Raw genomic sequence first — 27,187 nt, 5'->3', positions numbered from 1 at the left:
GGGAAACAAATTGAACAGACAGTTCTCCAAAGAAGAAATTCAAATGACTAATAAATACATAAAGAAACATTTGATATCCTTATCCATAAAGGAATTGCAAATCAAAATGATACTGAGATTTCGTATTACAGAAATCAGAATAGCTACCATCAAAAAAAACAAACAGGAGGTTCCAAGATGGCAACTAGAGGGAGGAAGCAGATAGCATGAGCTCTGTAAAACAAAAATCTTGCTGAGATGCTGGAGATACACCTGGCAGGAAAAACCACCAAGAAGAGGCAAAAATCCAACACCTGGAACCCCCAGCCCACACATAGCTTCTCCATGCCATGTTACACAGAGAAATCAGGAGGGCTCCTGTGCCATCAGATGCCAGCTCCTAACCTGCTTGGGAGACACAGACCAATGGGTGAGCAAATAAGCAGCATGTGGTACTCCTGCAGCCACCCCTGGGATAAACCAGCATAGCTCCCTGGACAGTCTGACCCCCGCCCAGGGAAAAAAAACTGAATAAAAAACAAGGAACTGAAAAGGACACATAGCAAAAAGAGTGGGGCACCTTGAGCTCTAGAGAAAGGGGGAGAGCCAGGCACCTGTGCAAACTTTAAATAAACAAGCCTGCAGGAGAAGGTGGGTTTGGCGTCTCCCTCCCAGCGAGCTTATGGTGGGCAAGGCTTGCAACAGTGGCTGACTTGCAGGACATTCTGCTGGAGAGTGGGGGAAGGGCAGTTCCCTGAGCAATCTCTAAACAAACAAGGCCTGCAACTGTAGCAGGCTGGTAGGACTCTACACTGGAGAAAAGAGGAGGCGGAGACACCAGGGAGAATTCTAAATAAACAAAGCCTGCTGGAGAAGGTGAGTTTGGTGTCTCCCCCCCAGATGCTTTGAGTGGACAAGGTTTGCAACAGTGACTGACATGCAGGATGCTCCTCCAAAGAGTGGGGGAAGGGCAGTTCCCCAGGCCATCTCTAAACAAACAAGGCCTGCAACTGTAGCAGGCTGGTAGAACTCTACACTGGAGAAAAGGGGAGGGACAGGCACCAGAGAGAACACTAAATAAAGAAAGCTGCAGGAGTAGGTGGGTACGACTACTCCCAGCAGGGAACTGCAATAAATAAAGCTGCAGGAGCAGCTGGCTGACAGTAAGTGGCAGGTAGCCACAGCCTGAAACAGGGCAGGGAGCTGTTCACAAAGCTGTCTCCGGATCCAACCACCTGGTGAGACAACCACAGTGCTACTGATTAAATACCAACACTAACACCAGGACTGGATGCTGAAGGAGCAACACCAGAACTACTAACACTGAAACATCATGGTTTCTGAACCTGAAATTTATTTCTTTTAGAGTTTTATCTAGCTTCTCTCTTTTTTTTCCCCCCTTTGGTGGAACAACGACAGAGCTACTACTCAAACACCAACACCAGGACTGGATGCTGAAGGAGTAACACCAGAACTATTAAGACTGAAAATTTATGGCATCTGAACCTGGGATTTTTTTTCTCTTTTTTCTTTTTCTCTCTTCTTTTTTTCTTTTTTCTCCATATCTCTAATGCTTGTTTAGTTCACTGTTGATTAGTGCACTGTCTCTCCCTGTATATTTCTTTGGCTCTCTTTTTTTTTCTTTTTTCTTTTCTTTCTTTTCTTTCTCCTCTTACCCTTCCATTCTAGATATCATTATTTTTACTATTATAATCTAGATAACACTAAATTACACACAGAACAGGGACAGTAACAGCACCAAGTGGAATGATGGGAAGACGGAAAAAGGATGGAAACCATTTCTCCCCCAATAATAAATTAGCACAGGAACCAGAGGGAAATGAAGAAAACAGATACCCAGATCCAGACTCCAACAAAACAAAGGTAAATTACGCCAAAGAACCCAATGAAGCCCACAAGAACAACCTGAAAGAAGAAATCCTGCAAGTAATCAATGAGAATTTATTATAGAGATGATACTGGATATGGTCAACCAAAATGTACAGGAGACACTCAAGAAATTCCAAGACAACAAAAATAGAGATTATGAGAAAGCACAAGAACAAATAAAGGAAACTATAAAAGCAGTGTATAAACACCAAAGTGAAAGAAAAAACATGATAAATAAAGAGACAAATGAACTCAGGACAAAAAATATACAATATTAAAGAGGAAGAAACTCAGGATATGGAAAACCTCAGAAAAAAGAACAAAACAGAAATACAAAACAAAATGGAAGTCCACTCCAGAAGACTAGAACAAACAAAAGACAGAATCTCAGAACTCAAAGATGAAATGGTAATTAAAGGAAAAACTGAAGAACTACTAGTTAGACAACTCAAGACCTATGAAAGGAATATGCAAGAATTCACCGATTCCATCAAAAGACCAAACCTGAGAATCATGGGCATTGAAGAAGGAGAAGAGGTGCAAGCAAAAGGAATTTGTAATGTGTTCAACAAAATAATAACAGAAAATTTCCCAAATCTAGAGAAAACTATGCCCATTTAGGTACAGGAAACCTCCAGGACACCAAACAGACTTGAGCAAAATAGAACTATCCCACAACATATTATCATTAAAACAACAAGCACAGACTATAGAGAAAGAATATTGAAGGCTGTAAAAGAGAACAAACAAATAACATACAAAGTTAAACCCATCAAAATCACAGCAGATTTCTCAATGGAAACCTTAAAAGCAAGAAAAGCATGGGGTGAGGTCTTCTGGAGACTGAATGAAAATAACTTCAACCCTAGGACACTCTACCCAACAAAACTATCATTCAAAATAGATGGAGCAATAAAAGTCTTCCATGATAAGAAGAAACTAAAACAATATGTAACCACAAAGCCACCACTACAAAAGATTCTTCAAAGAATTCTGCATACAGAAAGTGAAAGCCAACAAAACCATGAAAGGACAGGCAGCACCAAACCATAGTAGAAGAAAAGGCAAGAAAGTAGAGAGTAACATTGATTCAGCTGCAAACGATCAAACCCTTAAACAACTATGACAACTAAATGACAGGAATCACCACATACCTATCAATACTAACACTGAATGCTAACGGACTTAATTCCCCCATCAAAAGACACCATTTGACAAACTGGATTAAAAAGGAAGATCCAACAATTTGTTGCTTACAAGAGACCCATCTCATTGATAGAAACAAGCATAGGCTTAGGGTGAAAGGCTGGAAAAAGATTTACCAAGCCAATGATGCCCAAAAAACAGGCAAGAGTAGCAATACTTATCTTGGACAAAGTAGACTTCAAACCTACATTGATCAAATGAGATAAAGAAGGACATTCCATACTAATAAAAGGGGAAATACACCCAAAGGAAATAATAATTATCAAATATATGTACCCAATGTCAACGCACCCACTTTCATCAAACATACTCTGAAGGACCTAAAAACATACATAAACTCCAACACAGTGGTAGTGGGAGACATTAACACTCCCCATCATCCATATATAGTTCATCAAAACAAAAAATCAATAAAGAAATCATAGATCTAAATCATACCATAGAGCAAATGGACCTAGCCGATGTCTACAGAACATTTCATCCAACTTCTACACAATACACATTCTTCTCAGCAGCCCATGGAACATTCTCCAAAATTCATCATACCCTAGGGCACAAAGAAAGCCTCAGCAAATATAAGAAATATAATACCATGCATTCTATCTGATCATAATGCATTAAAACTAGAACTCAAAAACAAAAATAATAGCAAAAAACATGCAAACAGTTGGAAACTGCTCAATGATCAATGGGTCATTGATAAAATAAAAGAGGAAATTAAAAGATTCCTGGAAGTTAATGAAAATGAAAACATGACCTACTAGAACCTATGGGACACAACAAAGGCAGTAATGAGAGGAAAGTTTATAGCAATGAATGCATATTAAAAAGACAGATCTCAAATCAATGACCTAATGCTCCATCTCAAACTCCTAGAAAAACAAGAACAAGCAAATCCCAAAACAAACAGGAGGGAAATAATAAAAATAAAAGCTGAAATCAATGAAATAGAAACAAAAATAAAATACAAAGAATTAATGAAACAAAACGTTGGTTCTTTGAAAAAATAAACGAGATCGACAGACCCCTGGCAAACCTGACTAAAATGAGGACAGAAAATAATCCAAATAAGTAAAATCAGGAATGCAAAGGTGGAGATGACAACAAACACCATGGAAATCCAGGAAATCATCAGAGACTACTTTGAGAACCTATATTCTAAATAAATTTGAAAATCCTGAAGAAATGGGCAGATTTCTAGATACTTACAACCATCTAAAACTTAACCAAGAGGATATTAACCACCTAAATAGATTAATAACACAAAATGCAATTGAAGCAGCAATAAAGAGTCTCCCAAAAAAGGAAAGTCCAGAACCTGATGGATGCTCTGCTGAATTCTATCAGACCTTTAAAGAAAAATTAATACCAACCCTCCTTAAACTTTTCCACAAAATAGAAAGGGAAGGAAAGCTGCCTAATTCATTTTAGGAAGCCAGTATTACATTCATCCCAAAACCAGGCAAAGACACCTCCAAAAGAGAACTACAGGCCAATATCCTTAATGAACATCGATGCAAAAATACTCCATAAAATAATGGCAAACCGAATTCAACAACACATCAAAAGATTATTCACCACGACCAAGTTGGCTTCATCCCAGGAATGCAAGGGTGGTTCAACATATGCAAATCAATAAATGTAATACAACACATTAACAGAAGCAAAGACCAAAACAATTTGATCATCTCAATAGGTTCATAAAAAGCCTTCAACAAGATCTAACACCATTTCATGAAAAAAGCTCTAAGAAAATTAGGAATAGAAGGAAAGTACCTCAACATTATAAAAGCTTTATATGATAAACCTACAGCCAGCATTATACTTACTGGTGAAAAACTGATACCATTCCTTCTAAAACCAGGAATGAGACAAGGATGCCCACTATCCCCACTCCTATTCAACATAGTACTGGAATTCCTAGCCAGAGCAATTAGGCAGGAAGAAGGATTAAAAGGAATACAAATAGGTAAAGAAACTGTCAAAATATCCCTGTTTGCAGATGATATGATCCTATACCTGAAAGACCCAAAAAACTCTACTCAAAAGCTCCTAGACACCATCAACAACTATAGCAAGGTGACAGGATATAAAATCAACATACAAAAATCATTAGCTTTTTTTTACACTGATAATGAACAAACTGAGAAAGAATATATGAAAATAATTCCATTTTCAATAGCCTCAAAAAAAATCAAATACCTACGTGTAAACTTAACAAAGGATGTGAATGATCTCTACAAGGAAAACTATAAACCCCTAAAGAAAGAGATTGAGGAAGACTATAAAAGTTGGAGAGATCTCCCATGCTCATGGATTGGTAGAATCAACATAGTAAAAAATGTCGATACTCCCATAAGCAATCTACATGTTTAATGCAATTCCCATCAAAATCCCAATGACATTCATCAAAGAGATTGAAAAATCTACCCTAAAATTCATTTGGAAACACAAGAGACCGTGAATAGCCAAGGCAATACTCAGCAAAAAGAACAATGTTGGAGGTATCACGATACCTGACTTCAAACTATATTACAAAGCAATAGCAATGAAAACAGCATGGTACTGGCACAAAAACAGACATGAAAACCAGTGGAACAGAATAGAGGACCCAGATATGATTCCATACAAATATACCCAACTTATTTTTGACAAAAGCACTAAAAATACATGATGGAGAAAAGACAGCCTCTTCAACAAAAGCTGTTGGGAAAACTGGTTAGCAGTCTGCAAAAAACTGAAACTAGATCCATGTTTATCACCCGCTTCTAGTATCAACTCAAAATGGATCAAGGACCTTAATATCAGACCCCAAACTCTAAAGTTGGTACAGGAAAGAGCAGGAAACACTTTGGAAGTAATAGGCATAGGCAAGGAATTCCTCAATGGAACCCCAGCAGCCCTAGCAACTAAGAGAAAGTTTAGACAAATGGGATTTCACAAAACTAAAAGCTTCTGCATAACAAAAGAAATGGTCTCTAAACTGAAGAGACCACCCACAGAGTGGGAGAAAATATTTGCTAGCTACACATCAGACAAAAGACTAATAACCAGAATATACAGGGAACTTAAGAAACTAAACTCTCCCAAAATTAATGAACCAATAAAGAAATGGGTAACTAAACTAAACAGAACTTTCTCAAAAGAAGAAATTCAAATGGCCAAAAAAACACATGAAAAAATGCTCACCAACTCTAGCCATAAAGGAAATGCAAATTAAAACCACACTAAGATTCCACCTCATCCTTGTTAGAATAGCCATCATTAGAAACACGACCAACAACAGGTGTTGGTGAGGATGTGGGGAAAAAGGAACCCTCTTACACTGCTGGTGGGAATGTAAACTAGTACAACCACTCTGGAAAAAAATTTGGCGTCTTCTTAAAAATCTAAACACAGATCTGCCATATGATCCAGCAATACCACTCCTGGGGATATACCCAAAGGAATGTGACACAGGTTACTCCAGAGGCACCTGCACACCCATATTTATTGCAGCACTATCCAAAATAGCCAAGTTATGGAAACAGCCATGATGCCCCACCACTGATGAATGGATTAAGAAAATGTGGTATTTATACACAATGGAATTCTACTCAGCCATGAAGGAGAATGAAATATTATCATTCGCAAGTAAGTGGATGGATCTGGAGAACATCATCCTGAGCGAGGTTAGCCAGTCTCAGAAGACCAATATTTGAATGTTTTCCCTCATATGTGGACTTTAGATCAAGGGCAAATACAGCAAGGGGATTGGACTTTGATCACATGATAAAGCAAGAGCACACAAGTCAGGTATGAGGATAAGTAAGAAACCCAAAAAAACATGACAGCATTTAATGTCCTCAATGCAAAGGAAATAATGCAGAAACTTTAAAGCGAAAGAGGCCAATAGGAGAAGGGGACCAGGAACTAAAGAAAAGGTTAGTTCAAGAAGAATCAACTTAGAAAGTAACACACATGTACAGGAAAGCAATACGAGGAATCTCCCTGTACAGCTATCCTTATCTCAACTAGCAATAACACTTGGTCCTTCTTATTATTGTTTATACTCTCTCTTCAACAAAATTAGAGATAAGGCAAAACAGTTTCTGCCTGGAAGCAAGGGAGTGGGGAAGGAATGGGTTGAGGGAAAGGGAGGGGGCACGGGAAAGGGGGTAGAAATAACCCAAACATTCTATGTGCATATGAATAAACAAAAAAAAATACATCAACTAATGCTGGTGACATGTGGGAGAAAAGGAACCCTCATACACTGTTGGTGGGAAGGTAAACTAATACAACCACTATGGAAATCAATATGGAGTTTCCTCAAAAAACTAAAACAGACCTGTTATGTCCCCACCATACCACTCTTGTGCATATCTCCAAAGGAGTGTAAATCAATATACAAGAGAGATACCTGCACGCCCATGTTTCTTGCTGCTATGGTTCACAGTAGCTAAACTGTTATATAAGCTGAAGTGCACAACAACCAATGAAAGGCTAAAGAAAATACATGGACATATATGTAATATGTCTTATGTATATATAAATCTGTATATGTGCAGATACATAGCATGGAATATTACTTAATCACAAAGGAAAATGAATTTATGTCATTTGCAGGACAATGGGTAGAACTGGAACTCATCATGTTAAGTGAGATAAGCCAAGCTCAAGAAGTCAAATATTGCATGTTCTCACTCATTTGTGGGACCTAGACCTAAAATGATAATGGTGATGATGATGTGATGAAGGGATGAATGTGAAAGGCTGACAGTCTAGGACGGATCAATGGGAGGAGTGGGGAAAAGGAAAGAATACTGAGGGCTGAAGAGGACAGAAATATGGTACGTGTATATGTTTAAAGACAACATAATGAAACCAGGCAAAAACTGTTTGGAAAAGTGGGGATGAGGGAGGGGGGAATGGAAGTATAGTTGAGAGGGCACACCTGTTCAAACACACTGTACACATGTATGGAATTACACAATGAAACTCCCTTATATTATTTAAGTCTACTAATTCAAAAGATTACAAAACTATTAAAATTATGCATGGAAAATAATTTAACTGCAGAGCACCATGTTAATAGCAATAATCCAGACAGAGAAAGCCAAATATCATATGTTTTTTCATATGTACAATTTAGATTTTAAATAAAGACATGACAATAGAAGAGAAGGGGGACAATCTGGGAAGAGGAAGGGGATGAGTGGAAGAGGGCAGGTAAACAAGTACAGGTAATGGGGTGGTGAATATGATCAAAGTACATTATATAGTTGTATAAAATGTCATAATGTAACCCGTGATTTTGTACAATTAATAAATGCTACCAAAATTTTTTTACAAACCAACAAAATCTTACACAGAGACACATACCTACACACACACATACACACATACACACACACACACACACACACACACACAACTCATGTGTCTTATCTATTAGCCTATCTACCTTTTACTTATTTTCTGTGTCATATCCAATAAACTCAGCTTATGACCTTTAACAGTCAAATAGCAGTATGTTCAATCCTACTACTTCTACTTTCTGATTTTCTAAGGTTTTAATGAATCACTATATAAAAAATTGCAAGAAAGAACAAAAAGTTTTCATTTTTAAAAGTCTTATTTTATCTTACATTTTATTATTATGTGCATATGCCATTAAAGAAAACAGTCTGTGAAAATCAAGATTCTGCAATAAAATATGTAGGAAATAAATACAATGAAACAGGACTTGCAGTAAAATATTACTGACATGCCTAGTAAATGGTAATTGCAGGTCCCCTATGCCCTTTGCTTTTATATATCCAGGTAAGGATCATTCTCCATCATCCCTTCAAAATATTACTGAAACATAAATTATAGGACATATATTTGGTGGAATTCTTAAGATCATTGCAGATGTTTTGGTAGATAATTTAATGTTTTCAAAAGTATTCAAATTATAATAAAAACATTAAGCATAATGACATTTTGATCAACATATGTTTATATAAAGACAGGAAATACATATAATGATTCATTTAAAGTTATTAAACTTTAGCTTCTTTTTTCTTGTTAGAAATATTCTCTACCTAAATATCTAACACATGGTGACCAGATGAAGAAAATATGGTACTGAAAAATACACAGTGTAATATTTTCCAGCCATAAAAAGGATGAAGTCTTATCATTTGTTATGAATAAGCTAAGTGAAAGGTTATTATTATTATGTTATGTTATTATGAACTAAGTAGACTAAGTAAGTTATTGAAACACAAATACTACATAAACTACTCACTTTTGCCATTTAAAAAAGTTGATCTCAAATAGATTGATAGAGGAATAGTTGTAACCAGAAACTGGGCAGAGTAGGAGAGATAGAAGGATGAAGAGTGATTAGTTAATGGGTACTAAGTTGCAGTTGGATAAAACAAATAAGAGGAAGTGGGGGTGTAGGTCTTTTGGTGGTATTATGCAGGTAAAATGATTTATTGCCTATCAGTTTTTCCTCTCGCTAATCTTTTTCTTATTCCCATGTCTTTTGGGGAGATTTTTTTGACTTGTGCATGTCATTCTTTTCAGCTTTTTGCCTTCTCCATCACCATATTGCATTATATTTCTATAATACAGGAAGAATTATTGGAATAACCCAAAATTCAGACAACTGATTGTGAGACCATGAACTAGATATCAAAGGACAGAAATAAACCAAAACTAAATTGTGATAACATCAATAGTGCAGCATTTAAAAGAAAGAAATCTTTATAACATCACCAAAAATGCAGTTTATTCAGTCGCCCATATGGTAGAAATTCCTGTCCAGGTGAGAGACAGACATGGAAGATATCCTTTGATGGCAGCAGAGAGACAGCTACTGCTCTTCCTTATGAAGGGATGAGATTCTGCACCTCTGAGGATGGTACTTTCTTAGCTACCTCCTATATACAAATACTGTAACAATCTCAAAAAAGACATATACTGCGGTCAGGAATCATTGCAGGCACATTACAGGCTAAAGGCTTCCTCTACATTGATAAAAGGCTTTGAAAAGGAGATGGTTTGCCATGAAATTCAGTTTCCCTTATGCCTTCATCGTCCTGATGAATCCTGAAGCTGTCACTTGCTCTTGGGTGGGCATTCCTGCTGGCACAGTGGTGGAGGCTGCACAGGAGGGCATTTCTGCTGGCATTGCTGAGGTGGACATGGCTCAGGGCACTTTGGGGGTGGGCATGGCTCAGGACACTTTGGGGATGGGTCCACAAAAGGAGGCTGGCAGGGCTGCTTGCACTGATGCTGTTGATAAGACATCCTTCTTCTGGAGTCTCAGAATCTGAAGGAAAATATATGAGAGTGTTCACTAGAAAGGACTCCCACAAGAGAAGTAAACCAAAGCTTATGTAATATCAGGGAATGTTACTTCTTTCTGTAAGAAAATTATTTAAAATTTTATTATTTCTGCCTTCTCCATCCCACTTTAGCAATTTTCTTCTTGAAAGTTTGAAAAACCTTCCTTATCTCATGACATTTTTCCATAGAAAATATTATGGTTCTAAAGAACAAAGTAATATTATTTATAGTCACATTTTCAAAAGTCCTGGGCAATCTCACAAGCAATTCCTTCCATCATCTCTTGTGAATTCTCATGAAGTTAACTGGGGAGCCAGAGGAAAGTGATGTTCAGTAGAACTTAAGAATCACGTGTCTACTTATATAAGTCTTTGAAAGGAACAATAAAAAATGTATGGAAAAGTCAAAAATGCTTTGTTATGTTCTCTTTTTCAAATCAAAGTGTCTATACTACCTTGTTTTTACTATGGACGTCATTATGGCCCATTCCTAAATTTCTAGTACTAAGAAACACACATCCCATGTTCATAATTTGGACTTGCTGTATTCAAATTAAATTCAAGTCACAAGAAGACAAAAATGAAAAACAAATAAACCTAAGAAATCATACTCGCCAGTTCTCCAAAGTAGATCTGCACTTGAGTATCAGTAGTGTAGAAGCCATACATCAGAGGACATCTTTATAGGGCCTGCTGCCCCACCTATGGGAAGTGGATCAGCCCTAAACTGGGCTGGCCCAACAACTTCCTAACCAAATGTAAATCTGTCCATAACTGGTTTGACAAGGACTCTGTAAATATGTAACATCCTTTTCCAGGATATTCTCACTGGGTTATTGCCCATGAATCAGAGGCCCATCCTAAAGCTCTCAGTTTCAGTCACTGATGGCAATGGAAGTACTGGGGTCTTCTAAGTGCTGGTCAAAGATTCTCTTCAGTGATTGGGGGAAAAAAATCTCTTATTGTCTTACAGCTTAATTGAATCTCAAAACTACCTGATTTATTTGTTCCACTATGCTAGAATAAAAGGAGATATCTAAAAAAAAAAACCTGGGGTCTGGTCGTGCTTCCATCACTGAGAAACCCTGTGACATTGTCAGATCACTTCTCCTTATTAGATTCGCTTCTTTCTCTATGAACAGGAGTTTGTAATATCTGCCTCTCATAACAAGTGATAATGACATTGGGCCATCTTTTGACCCTATTCAAGTCTGAAATTTTATCTTCCACTTCTTTTTTTATTCAAAGAACCACATCCTTGACCTATATTCTTTGCCTCTTTGAAGCTCTCTTCATTCCCATTCTGAGATGTTATTTTCTCCCAGAAAAGATCTCAATTTTAGAGTGGAATTCAGTCCTCTCACTGCTTTTCCCCTTGTTTCCCTCAGGGATGTGGACTTGAGACTCTTTGCCTACAACAAAATGTGCTCTTTATAACCACATAGAGGTAATGGGAACAAGTGAACAAAACCACAAACATTCATTTAAAAATTATTCACTGACCACACCTCTGTGGCCCCCTCAGATGTTGCATTCATGTCAAAACAAGGTGCATATACTCACACCAGCACTTGCAAAGTATTGACAGTAGCTTTGGGCAGGAGAAAGGAACAGAGCATTAAAAATCTGAAATTTGGTTAGAAATGTGAACTTAAGCCAAGCCTACACATTAGTGTTCTGTCACTGTCTTTCCAAACTGATTATAAGACTTTGGACAACAGTATTTTAAAAATTTGTTTGCATACACATTTATTCTCTGTCTTCTCCACCCATCTCTACTTGGCACATTATCCTTTTAGTAACATTTATTGAATTGAGCAATATGGTACATCTTTGTCACTATAGACATATGTGGTCAATATATTCAGGGGCTAGTCCTCTCATATCTCTTTTAACTCCTCCTACAATCTGTAAGGATTATTTAAACTGTGTACTAAACATTTAAAGCAATGTTGCTAGTGTCTCCTCATCTTTGCCAAACAACCAGGAATTCCCCAGGAATGTGACTTTACAGTTGAAGGAGAAAAAAGAAGAGAATGAGGAAGCTGAGGAAGATAAAAGGCTCAAAATCTCTGAAGCAGTCACCATCTATGCAACAGAAAGGTCGATCAATCCAGTCTCACATCCTCTCAGTGAAGCAAAGTAGGTTCCCACAACTGTCATTTCTCAAGACAGGAAGGACAGGCTTTAGGCCATGTTAACAATGCCCAATTGTTATCCTCCAAGGACAGAGCCATCACTCTAGTACCTAGAGGCCAGATGATCAAAAGTGTCATCATCACTATATTTGTATATCATACAAATATAGACCATTACACATGCCAATATGCAAAGGGGAAGGAAAATAGACTTTACTGAATAGGTCACTTGCCACTTCCCATAGCCTTACATCACACATAAATCATAAATCCTTAGTCAAATATCTGATGTCTCTCATCCAAAATTTGAAAAATAGTTGGACATCTGAGATACAATGTTAGGTAACAGAGTTTTGATTTCTCCTTGGGAGTTTGCCCCTGAGTGTATGCCCCTCAAAAATGCTGCTTTGTTTTGGCAGTGCAGGCCCCCAACACTTTGATGTTTAATATTTTAAACTAAAACACTCATAGATCTTCACAGATCTGCTACTTGGAGAGCTGTCATGGATAAACTTTAGCACCTAACAATCAAGGATTTTTCAAGATTGAGCATCTCAAGTGCAGACATAGAACCTAGCACCCTTCCACACACACATGTACACACATGCACACATGCACACACACAAACACACACACTCCCCATGGGTCAGAATAGCTAACATCAAGAAATCAAAAAGGAAAACATGCTGGTAAGGATGTGGGAATTGGTGGAACCCTTATACGTTGGTGTGTATTTATGTCAATCCAGTCACTTGGAAATCAATATGGAGGTGGTTGCCCCCTAAATTAAAAAAATATCTATATAAATATATACATCATGTGGTCAAGATACACTACATATTGGTCTATACCCAAAAGTTTGAAATTCAGCTTACTATAAAGATTCTTTCACATCCATATGTATTACACTATTCACAATAGTCAGGTTCTGAATCAACTTCATTGTCCATCAACAGATGAATGGGTAAAGAAAATATGATATACATACATGATGGAATTTCATTCAGCTATAAAGGAGAATGTAATTTTGTCATTTGCAGGAAGATGGATGGAACTGCAGTATGTCATGTTAAATAAAATAGTATCATATATTTTCCCTCATACACTGAATTTTAATTATATAAGAAAGAAAATTTGATTAAGTTCATACATTTTCAAATAAAAGCTATTTATGTGAGTAAAGGCAATATATAAGTTGGAAGAGAAATGACTGAAAATTGTGGTTCAGCATCTAAGAGAAAGAATGAACAAATGGGACTGCATCAAACTAAAGAGCTTCTGTATAGCAAAAGAAACAGTCACTAGACTCAAGAGACAGTCCACAGAATGGGAGACTATCTTTGCCAGCTACTCATCTGATAAGGGACTAATATCCAAAATCTGCAAGGAACTCAAAAAATTCAACCTCCAAAGAATTTCTCCAATGAAGAAATGGACACATGAATTAAATAGGGAATTCTCAAAGGAAGAGATACAAGTGGCCAGTAAATACATGAAGAAGTGCTAAAATTCCCTGGTTATAAAAGAGATGCAAATCAAAACAACACTTAGATTTCATCTCACCCAGGTTAGAATAGCCATAATCAAGGGCAATGACAGCAACAAATGCTGACAAAGCTGTGGTGAAACAGGAACCCTTACACACTGCTGGTAGGAATGCACCTGTACAACCATGATGGAAAGCAGTATGGAGATTCCTCAAAAACTAGATGTAGAACTGCCATATGATTTATTGATAATGCTCCTGGGCATCTACCCAAAGGAATGTAAGACAGGATACAGTAGAGACACCTGTACATCAATGTTCATTGCAGCACTGTTCACAATAGCCAAGCTTTGGAAACAACCCAGGTGCTCCACAACTGATGAATGGATCAAGAAAATGTGGTATATATATATATATATATATATATATATATATATATATATACAATGGAGTATTATTCAGTCATAAGGAATAATGACATGGGTTTAAAGATAAATGAATGCAATTGGAAGACATCAAGTTAAGTGAAGTAAGCCAGATCAGAAACACAAAAGACGCACGTTTTCTCTCACACATGGAAGGTAGATCCAAAGATAAACATATACACGAAAACAAACATCATCATATGCAAACTCAGATATAGAACAGTGGAACTGCTCTGTGGAACTCAGGGAAAGGAAAAGAGAATGATAGAGCATCAGCAATACTGCATAGCATAAGATGTGAAGATAGAAGATATAAGGATATCTATTGAAAGCTGTTGAAAATGGGGGTTGGGAGGTAAAATGGTAAGGGGGTGTAATGGAAGGGGTTGAATAGACTAAAGTAAGGTACACCCACTATGGGCATACACTGGGACACCCCTTTGAAGATCAACTTAAATATTAATAATGAAAACCAGGACTGTAAAATAGGTACAGTGTGGGGGGCAGGGCATAGTGGGAGGAAGAAGTGAATTAGGGAGATTAAGGTGATGGTAATGGCAGAGGACTGCATATACCTACATGAAACAGAACTAAGGAACCTCTTGCAATTGCTTTAAGTGGATCTGGGAGAGGTTTGATGGGGAGAGACAGGGGGACAATGTAAATAATGAACAATGTAAGTCTAATCAGAATTGTCACTATGAATCCCCCCATATAATGAACATATGCTAATAAAAAATTTTTTAAATAGAGAGGGGTATGAAAGTAAAAGGGGACTATAAGAAATTGGTAGAGGGTAAGAAGATGGAACAGTGAATAAGAACAGAGGGAGTAGGTATTATCAAAGTATATTATATGCAAATATAAAATGTCACAATAAAACCTATAGCTTTATATAATTCGTGTACCCTAATAAAAATTCTTTTGGAAAAGAAATATGTGTACATGTATTCCCAAAATAAGCACAAGTTGTTTCTTTATAAATAATAAAATCACATTTTATTGGAGTAAGGGGCTTCATTTTGATAAAATATCACATTTTTGTGATATTTGTAACAACTTTATAAATCTGCCAAATAGATTTATTTCTTTTGTTGAACAGAATCTTGCTATTTAACCCACAATGGTCTTGACTTTCCATCTTTCTGCCTCCTCCTTCCTAATGCCCCTGGGAGTACAGACATGCACCATTATGCCCAATGCTCCAAATAGCTTTTTAAATGCAGAAAATACAAAATAAATCTTCAAAATAAATTTCTGTCAAGTTTCAAGGCAGAAACAAAAAAACGAGAACAACAAAAGCATGAGGAGAAGATTCTAAAGGCTCTTTTTTGTGCCTTAGATGGAACTTTACACTCTGAAGTCCCTCAAAGAAGGAAAACCAACTGTGCTATAACTGCTGGGTGAGGCAGATTTTATGTGCACTGCTTTGGACGTTGCTCTTTGCTCTTTCCAGTCCTAAGGAGACTTGTTTGCTCACTTGAAACATCAATGGAAAGAATCAATTCAACTTTTGTGCTTATGAAATAGTCTAAGAGATAAGGACTTCGGTAAATATATCTTTCACATTGCTAGAATTTACAGAGCACTGTTGTGTTAGAGTGGAGAGTTGCTATAACAAAATATTATATATTGAGTAGCTTAAAGAGCCAGAATTTATTTCTTCACAGTTTTGGATATTAGATGTATAAATTCAAGATGTCAGCAAGGTTTCTATAGATCGCCTTGCTCTGTTGCCTTCATACAATCTGTCCTTTTTATTTCTCTATAACCTAATGTCCACCTCCTATGAGAACCAGTCCTATATTCATTTGATCTAAGGTAACCTTAATCACTTCTCTGAAGTCCTTACTTCTTAAATATAGCCACATTCTAGTGTTCTGAAGGTTAGGGCCTCAATGATACTTGCTTGTTTTTATGTCCATGTGTAATTATTTAAATTAAAGTCTTTAAAAATAAAATTCTTGCCTCAAATTATGGATGGTTTTATGTTAGAGATGGAAGCTGAATTTGAGTGTTCATTTGTAACAACACATAAGGTATTTACTTAAGCTCTGGAGGTTATGTCTTAGCCTATTAATACTAGAGAAATACAATTTAGCCCACACCAAGTGTATTTCTATTTCACTCAACATCCAATTCCCAATGCAAGATATAGGAGTTTGGGGATGATGATTTAAAGATGGAATTTGGTAAATAACAACAATCCAGTATGAAGTGCCAACTCAAGCTCTACTTATTTCATTAGTAGAAGACTAGAAGAACATTGTAAAATTGAATCCCTTTTTAAGAAGCCTATATTAATGAGATGGTCCAGAGAAACCCAGCTCATCCCACAACACTGGGACATGAGTCCAATACTGCTTAGCATTATTAAATACTATTAAGTACTGTTAAGTGATATTAGAATTATTTGTTCTGTGTTAATCTTTCATTAATTTTCATTGTAAACAGCCTTTTAATGCATTCTGTGAATGAATAAAATTGTCATGAATGGGTTGTTTGACAGGTGTCCTCCCCTTACAGCTGACACCTTGAGTGGGAAACTGTCAGGTAGCATCCCCTTTATTGGCAACTGGCTAGACTGCTATCATGGTTCTCCACCTATTTTGGATGCTTTATCTCTCTGTTGCCATTCCAGCAGCTTCAGGGCACCACTGCAACCATGGCTGAAGACATGCTACAGTCATAACCATTCCAGTAAGTTTGCACCAGCCTTGGAAAGCAACTCTATGCAAAATAAGACTTAGTGAACTCTAGAGGACCCTGTAGCCATTTTCATTAAGGCAAGAGGAAGAACTTCTCCTGATGGCCCAGCAGGGGCCAAGAAAGACTGTGCCATGATTGTACAAATACAAATCACAGGACTGTTGTACTGAACGGTGCAAACATTCACAACATACCCTCTTCTTGCTACGTAATCAGGCCGTTCGGCTCACTTTTTGATTTAGGTGGAAGACGAAGTCCTGTGCTGCCTCCTGGTTTTGCAATATTAGGCCCATTAAGTGACTTCTCTCAAGTCTTTTTTTCTTGACTACTTTCATCTTTATCATTAGTAGAGCAGACTGTACTGAAAACAGGAAAAGGATACAGTGGAAGTGGCGGAGCAGCGACAGTGGCAGTGAAACCAGCAGCACCAGCAGTTGCAAAAGGGTGGCTGAAGTCTTTTAGAGCAACAAAAGTGGAGAGCAGAGGTGTTGGAGATAACAGTCTGTGAAGAACTAAGATGAGAAACTGTGAAAGTCAAGGCTCATGACATCCCAGGACTAGCTCTAACACTAGCTGCTGTAGGAGCCAAAGTCCCAACACGCCAGGCCCATTCCAGAGCAGTACCATTGCCAGGGGCTGCCTGCTGCTGTCACTCACTGCTACCAGAAGATGATGACTACCATAGCTGCCAAGCGCTGGGCTGTGGGTGGTTGAAGCCCAGAGCACCAAGCCAACCTGAGTACCTACAACCATGTATTTCTGGCTTCTGTAGCCTGAGGCAATAAGCCCCAGTCCTCAGGGCTTAGAGTTACAAGCATCTGTTTCTGCTAGCTCTGCTCTTTAGTCTTGTGCACTCAAGGCCCAGAACTCCCAGGATGAGAAGAGCTACTCCTCACTTAATATCGATTTTTATCCAGGTCAAGTAAAAGAGCAACACCCACCTGATCAATAACATAGAGATTTCAGGACAATCTCTCTGCAAAATGATTTAAAGTTTTGTAAAATAATCTTCCTAAGATAATGGCAAGCTTGGTGTCAGTAACAGAAGCTTAATTTGAGTGTTCATTTGTCACAAAATATCAGATGTTTATTTCTCCATGATTATGTCATTAAGGGAAACATTTTCAAGGTAATGAGGATGCAATAGACAGAATAATTTCCCACACTGGTGCCTATGCCTTAATCCCAGAACCCATGTAAATATTTTTTGCTTGGAAAGGAGAATTTGCAGCTACAATTATGAGTTAAGGTTAAGGTCCTTGAGGTGTGGAGATTTCTGTAGGTAATTTTGTTGAGGCCCAGCTAAGCATGTGAGTCCATAAAGACAGGGAGCTTTCATGGTTCCAAGAACCAGAAAGAATGTAGAATAATAGAAATTCTGTGTTGCTGGCTTTGCAGATGGAAAAAGGTGTCATGAGTGAAAAGTCGCTGAAATTGTGTAGAAGCAAAAGAGTGGCACAGAAACAGACTTACTTAGGGGCTTCAGAAAGTAGTGCAGCCTTGCCAGACCTTGACTTTAGCTAGGTGAAACACAATTTACACTTATGACTTACAAAAAAGGAGAATATAAAATTTGCGTTATTTTAAGTAATCAAAATAATGATAGTTCATTAAGGTACAATGAAAAATTAATGCAAGAATTAATAATGTAAATATTTAAAGAATTTAGTGTAACCTTATCCAAAAATATTCTGTATTATATGCATTTATGTTCTTGTTTAAAAAACCTTGAATACAGCAGGTAATAATTTTATAAATTTTTGATCATTCCATAATTAATCTGAAAATAATTCCATGACAACACTCACAGTAAGAACATTGAGCAATTCAAAGCTCTTTTAGCCACCCATGCTGGTGCATGCCTGTAATCTCAGCTACTGATGAGGTAGAAATCAAGAGGAATGCCATTCAAGACCAGCCTATAGAAAGAGTTAGTGAGACTCCATCTCAACCAATAAGCTGGGCCATGGTGGCATACATCTTCCATCCCAAATATGTGAGAGGAATAGTAGGAAGATTGTGTTTCAAGGCCACCCCTGGACAAAAATAAGAGACCATTCAAAAAGATAACTAAATCATAAAGAAGCCAGGGGTGTGGCTCAAGTAGTAGAGCACAGACCTTCCAATTAGCTAGGTCTTCGTCTCTTCAATTCCCAAGAATGTTTTGATTTCAAAACACTGTCATTAGATGAATACTTGGCTTTCTCATGATATTTACCACAGAAAAATCCAAAAATTACCTGGAAAGAAAATAAGTTAGATGGTTTCAAAATTGTCCTCTGAAAGGCATATTCAATGTTATCACCATGGTCAATCCATAGGAACCCTTTTTCAGCATTCGGTGATTGAAAGCACCATTAGGGATTTAACTAAGCTTACTTGGAAAGGACCCACAGTGCTACTGGAGAAAATAACTGACTCAGACCTGCCTCAAGGGGCTTGCAATTAAACAGACAAGCCTTGCTGATGCAATGGTGGATGATGTTTTAAACTCCATAGGTTAAAGAGAGTATATCTTTAGTCAATTTATGTTCCCTTTATAGATGCTTAGGACCACAAGCAAGGATATGTACCTTCTGTATTTCAGGAGCTTTATTAGTAGGCTAAGCACTTGGAAAACAAGCTGCATAACATCTTTAATTTTGCAAATCTAAGTAAACATTGAAAATCCCACATTTTTCAAATGTAGGGTAAGAACACTTACAGAAAGACTTTTTAAGGGAGAATTGTAATGACCGCACACTAAATTTTGTGGCTTGTTAGCGCAAGAACAGAAAGAATCTATTTCACACCTTGGAAGCATTTTCTTCCTGTGCTACCTGTGTTTTAAGGTGACTATAGTTATATGCAGAACACTTAATCAATCTCCAAACCATCTTTCTTAAAACATTGCATAGAAAAATGAAATGATCTAGAAAAGAAAGAGAGCAGCATAATATAAAAAATAAGAAAGCTAAAAAACTTTCCCTACATTAGTTAGTTCTAAGCCATGTTCCAGCTGGAACAAATGTGGAAGTGGTATGTGGTATGATGAAAATGATGATGAAGTGGAGATAATGAAGATCTGTTGCTCCTAATGAACAATCACTTATTGAGTGGTATTTAGTTGTCAGGAATGGAGCAAACCCAATCATGTATACAAATTCAATTTTCTGATATAAGTTTATGATATAAATACTACTTTACCTGCCTTATAATAGAGAGATTGAAGTTAGGAAGCATTAAACAAATTGTTTCCAAAGCTATCAAACACTAATTAAGAATAATAATTCGGATTTGAAATGAAACACCAAAAGCTTGGTGTTACCCAAAATTCAGACAACCCCAATTGTGCTATCTGACATAGGCATGAAATGATAGAGATACAATAAAATGATAAGATAGTGCCAACAAAACAAATTTGAAAATAACGAAAACATTTGTAATATCACCACAATGTGTATTTTATTCATAATGGGAAAGAGGTGTTAGAATTGCCAACTGGTAGAAACCACTGCCCAGGGGACAAACACAGAAGACATTGTCTCTTGGCACCAGAATGACAGAGACAGCACCTGGACTTTCTTTGAAGGTCTGAGATGTTGGCATCAGTGAAGATGGCTCTTTCTCAGACACCTCCTAGATAGTGACAGTGTAACAGCCTCAGGAAGAACGCCTCTCACTGGCAGGAATCGTCACAGGCAGAGTACAAGTTAAAAGGTGGAGAAGATTCTTCTAAATCCATGACAGGCTTTGAAGAGAAGATGAGGTGTTGCTATAGATTCAGTTTTTCTTATGCCCTCCTGGTCTTGATGAATCCTGAAGCTGTTACTTGCTCTTGGGTGTGCACTTCTGCTGGCAGGACGAGGGAGGCTGCACAGGAGGGTATTTTGGCTGGCATGAGGTGGGCATGGCTCAGGGCACTTTGGGGGTGGGCATGGCTCAGGGCACTTTGGGGGTGGGCACACAGGAGGAGGATGGCAGGGCTGCTTGCACTGCTGCCATTGATAAGACATCCTTCTAGAGTCTCAGAATCTGAAATAAATTACAAGACAGTTTTCACAAGAAGGAGCTCCCACAGAGAAAGAAGGCAAAGCTCATGTAATAATAGGTGTATTATTTCCCTCTTCAAAAAAAAACTTTAATCTCTCAACTCCCTTTTTAGGACTTTCAGACTCTCACTTCTGTTTTATTAATTTCATTATCATCCATCAGAAACCATTCTTCATTTATGCATTTTTCCAAAGAAAATATCACCGATCTAAAGAATAATGTTATTCAAAGGAAAATAATAAATTCAAGAATTGTGGTCAAAAAAGCAAAAATCCTTGGAACATCATTATTATCTCCTGTGAATTCCCAGGCGTCTGACTGAAGTACAAAGCAAAGGTCTGCTCCCCAAGCAGATCAACCCGTGCTTAAGATGTCAGCCTTTGAAAGGGTCAAGAAAAAAATATATAAAACATAAAAATACTTTGTTCCCTCTACTTGTTCAAATCAAAGATTCCTTGGCACCTTCATTTTCATATGAACAAACAAAAGGAAAGAAGAAAAGCAACACTACCTATCATTATGCCCCATCCCTAAATTTCCACCACTAAGTAGCATTCATCACATGACAATAGTTTGGACCCACCAGATTTTCTGTCTACAGTAAATTCACAGCTGACATGACTCCCCCTGCCCCCCCACACAAATAAGGTAAAACAGACTCACCTGGTTCTACAAAGTAGGTAGGGACATACGTACCAGGACTGTAGAAGTCATGCATCAGAGGACCTCTTTATAGGGCCTGCTGCCCCACCCAGGAGAAGCAGATCTTCTGAAAACTGGGCTGGACAATTTCCTAACCAAAATACAAATCCATTATAACTGGCCTGACAGGGACTCTGAAAACTAGGGAATATCCTTTTTAGGATATCCTCATTGGGTAAAGTGCTTGTGACTCACAGGAACTTCCTTAGCTCTCAGTATCAATAACAGGTTTCAGTGGCAAAATGGGGAGAATGCTCAAACTGGTGGTCACAGGCTCTCTTTCTGGATTGCAGATAAAAAGAACTTTCTGTTCTACAGGTTTCCTCTGAATTTTAAAACTTCCTGAACTTTCTTTCCAGTGTAACAATTGTCTTTTTATGGTACATTAATTCGTTTTCATCTCCACTTTATTGGTGTAGCTCCCCATTGTACTATGATGTATAAAAATAAAATGCCTGAGGCCTGTTCTCAGTTCTGTCATTGTCAAGCTTTGTGACCACTGGCAGGTCACCTCTCCTCCACAGCTTTGTGTCTTTCTCAATGAATAGGAGTAAGTAATACCTGCCTCTCAGAGTGGTGATGACATTGGGCAATCTCTTGACCCTGATCAAGTCTGAAATTTTCTCTTCCACCTTTTTTTTTTCATGCATAGAACCCAGGTTTGACATATATTCTTTGATCCTTTCATGCTGTTTTCTTCCCACTCAGAGGTCACTCTCTCCAAGGGGAGATTTTTATTTCAAGGTGGAATCCAGTCTCTTCAGTAATTTTTTACTTGTTCCTCTCAAAAACGTGTTCTGGACCCCTTTTGTTTTCTAACAATTGTACTCTTGATGACCACTTGCAGGAAATTGTGATAGTTTAACTAGAATGCAAGCATTCCTTCAAAATATTCTTAATGAATCATGCCTGTGTTTCCCTGTGTTCCTTATAATACAGAACACGACACCTAGCTTCACACCATCATGTATAAATAGGTAAGCATGGATTTGGGGAGAAGAGAAAATCAGTCCAAACTCTGGGTGAAAACATAAACTTAGGCTGATGGTGAAGTTGGCATTCTACTCTCATTCCAAACAGACTTGAAGTTGTTGATAGAGAGTATTTATAAATTTCTTGGCACACATGTTTATTCTGTCTTATCCACACGTTCACACATCTCAGTGTGTTACATTATTCTTTTACTACCAATGGAAATTTTGGTACATGACAGTCACTCAACACATGTTATCAATGCATTTAGGGGCTGGTTCTTTCACATCTCTTCAACTCTTTCTGCAATCTTTTGGGCTGACAAGAAATTGTGAGCTCAACATTGAAAGTAGTAATTGTAGATATTTCTTGTCTTAGCCAAGCAATCAGGAAACTCTCCAAGAATGTGGTTTGATAATTGAAAAATAGAAATAAAAGAATGAGGAAGAGGAAAGACTCAAAATCTATGCAGTTGTCACCAGCTCTGCTACAGAAAGTTCAGACACACTGATCAACCCAGCATCACATCCTACCAGGGAAGCAGGACAGGTTCTCAGGACTGTCACTGTGGGTGACAATAACTTGGTTTTGGACCATGTTAACAGTGTCCATGATCCTCCAAGGGTAGAGCTATCACTTAAGCACCTTGAGGCCATGTGTCTACAAATATTTCCATCACTAGATGGTTCATATATACTATTACACATTCCAAAGAGGAAAGGGGACAATAGCAGAACTGTACTTCATAGGTTACTTACTACTCTCCAGAGTTTCACGTCACAACTATGAAAATCTCTGATGTTTGCCATCCAAAATTCAACAATAAGTTGTCCAAATGAGATTACAGTGTCAGAATAGAATTTTGGTTGCCCCCTTGAGGCTCTCAGTCTAAAAATAACCCACTGGCTCACGACAGTGCATGCACCAAAGTCACAGCAGCCCTAGTTACTATGTGAGTTGGAATAATAACTTTGAACCTCAGAGATCCTCACAGATCAGCCACAAGAAGAGCCACCACAGATGAAGAGTGGCACCCAAAAATCAAAGTTGATTCAAATTTTAACATCCATGAACTTTGACATGAAGGATATCCAGGGTAAGAACAGTAGATTAGAAGTTCCCTCCATGTGGCTCCATGAATGGGGTAAAGGTAGGAAAGAAGAGATAATATTCCAAGCACAGAAAGAGAAGAAGAGTACCAGAAGTGAAGAAAAAAGCAACAAGATATCTAAAAAAACACAGAGAAACAAAGATGGTACAGAGAAATGTAGGAAACAGACCTTAGGTTTACCTCCAGGTCAAAAAGGAAAGAGTACAGCCACGGCTAAGCCAGGCAGCCGTGGTGATAACAGACTAACAGTCCCAGCCACAGAAGATATCTATGGTTCTTGCAATCCTTAAATCCAAGGTGTGGACTTGGTGTGATAGTAAGTCCTCTTGCACAGCAGGCCAGTATTCAAGATTAAATCTACTGCATCACTCCCTACAACTCCGAGTACTGTACCCAGGTGCCATCTTGTTAAATAGACACTGAGCTCCTTGAGATCCTGAAAACAAGAATAATCAAAGGTCAGTGTGCCTGGGGACAATTTGCCATGGTATCTATTTGAGAATCAGCAGAAGAGGCAGTCATGGGGAGAAGGAGGGTCAGACCTGGACCTTCAGGAAGTTTAAGTTTAAGCAAAGCCCAGAATGTTTAGAGCATGTGGTTGTTGGCTGTACCTTTTGTGGGTAGCAGCAAGCCTCATTGCCTCTGGGTTACCTTGCAGACAGAACCACAATCTGTGGTCAGCAGATTTTTCTGACTCCAGAGCTGCCTCCTTCCTGAGTATGATGTGATTCTTGATGTGACTGAGAGCCCTGAGTCTGGCTCTAACACATCACTCTCAATTTCTACCATCCCATTGGGTGGTTTACGACAAGGTAGATTTGAAAGTGATAAGACCAGCAGCTGCTGTTGTACAACTCTCTGCTCTTGCTTCTCCCGCTCTCTATACACTCAGGTGAAAAACACAGTTTCAACATTCTGGAGGCACAAACTGGAGGTCATCTGAAGCCTCTTTATGTCCTACCTTGCTCATAGGATGCAAAGCTCCTTGAGGCCATCAGTGATTCTCAGTACATAAAGAAGGGAAGCTTCTAAAATGGGTGCAGCTTTAATACTGTCAACATACCCTTGACTGGAAAATCCATCAGTTGACATATTGCACTAGTCTGTACAGTGGAAATAGAGAATAACTACAGTAGGCTCCAACTACAAGGCACTACCCCCAAACTCTTGACCTGGTGAATTCTAATATTAGCTGACTGGGAAAAAAAGCTTCTCCAGCTCTTTCTCACTTTTAAAACTTTTTAAAGTGTATTTTTAGTATTTATATTTAAATGTTTTATGCTTTCATGTTTCATATTCTTATGTTTATGTAACTATGTTTATATATTATTCATTCATTTTGTAATCAGATTTTATCTTTCTCTTTTCCTCTTCTTCACATTCTTTTCCTTTCTCATCTTATTTTTCTTTAATTTAGCCTTGCTTCTTCTTTCCTTTTCCCTCCCCCACTTTTACTACATTCTTTTATTATTGTATTTACTTTTATTAATTTTGATCTTCATGGTTTATTCTAACTAGTTTTTGTTTTTGTATTCTATCATTATTTATGGTTTAATAATTGACTTTAATTGGTTTTTGTTATATTTCTTCATTAGGTTTGTTTGAGTTCTATTGCTCTATGACAACTTGTTTTCTCTTCTCTGCAATATAGGTGATTGAGTGCTCAGGCTGCTTATTAAGAATACCACCATAAAAATCCTAAAGAGATATCCATTCCAACAGGTGTACCATTGCAAAATGGAAACTAAAGAACTGTGAAAAATATATCGAAATGGTTGAAATGACATACAAAGAATGCAGAAGTGTAGTTTTAAAAATGATCAATGACCTTAGAGATGATTCAAATGAACAGATAAATGAAATATAGAAGTCAATAAGACTTGAATGAGAAGTTAGCAAATAATAGAGATTCTGGGAAAAATTGGAAATAAAAGACACAATAAGTCAAATAAACAACTCCATAAAAAGCATCACTATTATACTAGGCTAATGTAAAAGACTATCATTGATTAAAGTCAGTTTGGTGAATTAGTACATTCAGTTAGCAATATAGAAAAACAGTAAGCAATAATTGAGAAACCTAACTTATGGAATCTGCTGTATAAAAGAGGCCTACAAAAACTATTCAGTGAAATTATCGCATAAAATTCCCCAATTCTAGGACAAGAGTTGAACATTCAAGTATAGGAGATATGTAGAATCTCAATAGACATGAACAAAAAAAAAAACTCTTCTTGACCATATTATATTTAAAATTCAAAGAGTACATAAGAAGTAAAGAATACTGAAAGCTGCAAGAGATAACCACCAAGTTACTTACAAAGGCAAACCTATCAGAGTAACAGCAGACTCCTCAGCAGAGGCATAATACAAAATAACTGCTAAATAAGATTACTATATACAGAAAAGTTATACTTTAATATCAAAGAAGAAATAAAGTCCTGCTTAAATAAGCATAAACTAAACTGATTTGTGACTACATAGTCAGCACTGCAGAAGAGACATAAAGGAATATTCCACACACGGTGGAAGGAAGATATACAAAAGCACAAGAGCTTGGGACACAACAAATCACTAGAAAAACAGATAAACATTGGAGAATTAGGAAAGAATGAAACACTATTAGCTCAGTAAGTCACCAAATCTCTAAGATGAAAAAGGGACAACTTAGTATGTACTTCAATAATAAACCAAATACAAACAGTCAACTCTTTAATTAAAAGATGCAGACTGACTGTATCTCTTTTTTTTTTTTCATTTTTCTTTTATTATTCATATGTGCATACAAGGCTTGGTTCATTTCTCCCCCCTGCCCTCACCCCTCCCTTACCACACACTCCGCCCTCTCCCTCTCTCCCCCCTCAATACCAAGCAGAAACTATTTTGCCCTTATTTCTAATTTTGTTGTAGAGAGAGTATAAGCAATAATAGGAAGGAACAAGGGTTTTTGCTGGTTGAGATGAGGATAGCTACACAGGGCATTGACTCACATTGATTTCCTGTGCGTGGGTGTTACCTTCTAGGTTAATTCTTTTTGATCTCACCTTTTCTCTAGTACCTGTTCCCCTTTTCCTATTGGCCTCAGTTGCTTTAAGTTATCTGCTTTAGTTTCTCTGCGTTAAGGGCAAAAAATGCTAGCTAGTTTTTCAGGTGTCTTACCTATCCTCACGCCTTCTTTGTGTGCTCTCGCTTTTATCATGTGCTCATAGTCCAAT

This window comes from Castor canadensis, chromosome 11 (genome assembly GCF_047511655.1).
Source record: "Castor canadensis chromosome 11, mCasCan1.hap1v2, whole genome shotgun sequence".
In the NCBI taxonomy this organism is placed as follows: domain Eukaryota; kingdom Metazoa; phylum Chordata; class Mammalia; order Rodentia; family Castoridae; genus Castor; species Castor canadensis.
Note: the sequence above shows the minus strand (reverse complement) of the source record.